Source organism: Peromyscus leucopus, chromosome 2, assembly GCF_004664715.2.
Source record: "Peromyscus leucopus breed LL Stock chromosome 2, UCI_PerLeu_2.1, whole genome shotgun sequence".
NCBI classification, from domain to species: domain Eukaryota; kingdom Metazoa; phylum Chordata; class Mammalia; order Rodentia; family Cricetidae; genus Peromyscus; species Peromyscus leucopus.
In genome coordinates, this window is record NC_051064.1 from 34,776,287 (window position 1) to 34,778,881 (window position 2,595).

The window sequence follows — 2,595 nt, forward strand, 5'->3', positions numbered from 1 at the left end:
TAATCTAATACCACTGTTAAAGAGTGGCAGGCTTCCAGGGAAATATATCAGCCAGGCTTATTAATTTCATGCCAAGTGCTGGAGGCGTGAATGTAGAGAACGCTGTTTGACTTTGGATAATAGGAATCAGGCAGCTCAAAGGCAGGGGATAGAGATCAGGAGCCCCGTGTCTCAGGAGGAGGAGCAGGTGCAGGCTTCAAGCAAGGCCTTCAGGCCCAAAGGGGCAGCCCATGCTTAAAACAATCTGCAGGGCTGTTTTTTTTTCCTTTTTCTTTCTTTCTTTTTCTTTTTTTTTCTTTTAATTTGGCGTGTGCCTCTCACAGCTTAACAGACCGCTGCTCCACAAAGAGGGGTAAACAGAGAAAGGGAAATTAAAAAGGGAAGTCCCAAGGTAGACAAAAACAAATTAGGGCAAACAAATTACACAGAGTCAACAAATAAACAAGGGAACATCTGTGAATATATTTCTTGGGTTTTCTGATTCCGAACGGAACCTGAAAAACAGTAGAGGGAGGTGAACAGTGGGATACAATGTCAAGTCCTCTTGGAGGGAAATGGGCACCGCCAACAGCAAAGGAGCTGGAGGGACCTAGAAGGTGGCCTCTCTGTGGGGTGCTTGGGAGAAGTCAGGGGCTCCGCAGGTGGGCAGTCCAGCCCCTAGTGCAGCCTCAACGGCCAAGGCATGTTTTCCTGCTTCACTCTTGGCTTCCCTTGCAAGGCAACCGGTAGGTTGGTGCTCTGAATTCCACCAACCGTAGAAAGGGCTGTGGAAATGGGAAGAGGTAGCCGTCTGCTCACATGAGCAAAACAAAATAAAATTAAGCAACATTCCAACACGGCCCACGTGCTCACCTTATCCTTCTCCCACATCTGTTGCAGCGGGCACACTCGCTCTTTCAGCCAGCTAGATGCGTGCCAATGTTGACTGGCTGTTGGGGAACAGTTGAGCTGTTCCTTCTGGCAGTTTGGTTGTTACTGACACAGTTCCCTTCTACCCTGAGGCTGGTGAGACAGTTTCAAGGTTTTGAAGGAAGTTCAGCATATTGCATACTATAAACCAAATACAGAGCTGAATTTAGAGGCAGATGAAAAGAGTAGGATTTTTTTTAAACATTTCCCATGAATTCTCTCCAACCATAGAACATAGGAAATTAAAATATGGGAGTGAAGAAATAACAAGTACTTGGCTTATTCATTGCACAAACTCAACTGATAATTCCTAACACTTCTCTTGGATCCTTTTTTACCTTCTTAGAGTATGCAGCTGTTTAGAGTCTGCATTTCCATTTATTGTGTGCCAAATGCTGTTAGCCACCCTTTTATGAGCCTTCTTCATGCAGGTAGGCGATCAATGTAAATGTTCAACAATGTGAGAACTATTTGGGGTCTGAAAATGCAAGAATGAGATAAGCTCTCTACTCATATTATTTTGCTGTATGTTTTTTTTTTTTTCTAAGTGGGACACAACAAAAGAGCAGTGCAATACAAGGACTAATTCGATGTAATCAATCTGCAGATGTGAGGAAGGTTAGACTACATAGGATCACTCTTTTAGCAGCAGCTGAGTAGCAGCAAGCGAACACGGACTGATTGTCATTGAACTGGTAGTGGGGACACCTAGACACTTTCCTAGCTGAGGTGGGCATGCCGTGGGACCTTTGCTGAAATACTTGATTTGTGGGTGCTTGCTGATTTGTAAAGTGAGAACAACTGTATTTCTTCTTAGTTTTAAAGTAGGAAATCCAATCAGTATCATTAAGACACATCCCCAACTTAGGACGGAAATTGTCCACAAAAATACTAGCCCCCAACTTGTTATTCATGTTCAAGTCACGGGGCTGGAAAGGGCTGGGAAGGTTAACTTGTTTTCAGTCTGTGGGGCTTGTTATTTGGGATCCCAGGGAACACATTGATAGATTATTCCAAATTCCTTCCTGTCAACGTATTAAGATGAGGTACCCAATTACTATCACAGTCCCACTAAAAACTTATTCTAGGATACAAGAAATCAATAGCATGAAATATTGATTGGGTATCTATTGGGTGCTCTGTGCTTCATTTGTAACTCTCTGCTATGGTTTAGAGTTAGGATCCAGAGACTCTTACTTGTTTATTTAGTAACTTTTCTCCCTATTCAGTTAAAAAACAACCCATCTTAGATTCATATCATAAGCTGAATATACCCCTCTGGAATGAATCAGTAAGAAATACAGGTTTAATAACAGTTCTGGGGAGAAGGCTTGGGGAGATCTCCCTAGACTATTGGTTCAAAGGCTACTGCTACCAGTAAACCAGAAAGGACCAGGAGACCATTGTTTACAATACTACTGTTTCATGTACTTGACAGACCCCGTTCTGACTTATGCTAAAGTACTTGCTGTCTTATAAGTCTGGTCAAAATTATTTCACTATAATTATGTTTTAAAAATCTTTGAGTGATCTTGATTTTAGTCCATTTCCTGTGCTTGATGAAGTCTCCTGAGCACTGCTTTGCACAGTTTGAGATCAATATGGACCCTGGTGTAGGTATTACAAGTCTTTTTCTTGAGATGCCAAACAACTGTTGATTTTGGTGATCAGCATGTTAACATCTGT

The 2,595-nt window shown here is 42.3% G+C and overlaps 1 long non-coding RNA gene across 1 annotated transcript; it reads right to left on the minus strand.

Annotated features, from left to right (window-relative positions):
• Positions 1–438: 438 nt before the first annotated feature.
• On the minus strand, positions 439–950 carry LOC119087335. The gene is made up of 2 exons (XR_005090742.1): positions 853–950; positions 439–764 (listed from the first exon to the last, which is right to left on the minus strand). It is a non-coding gene; the product is annotated as an uncharacterized LOC119087335 (long non-coding RNA).
• Positions 951–2,595: the final 1,645 nt, after the last annotated feature.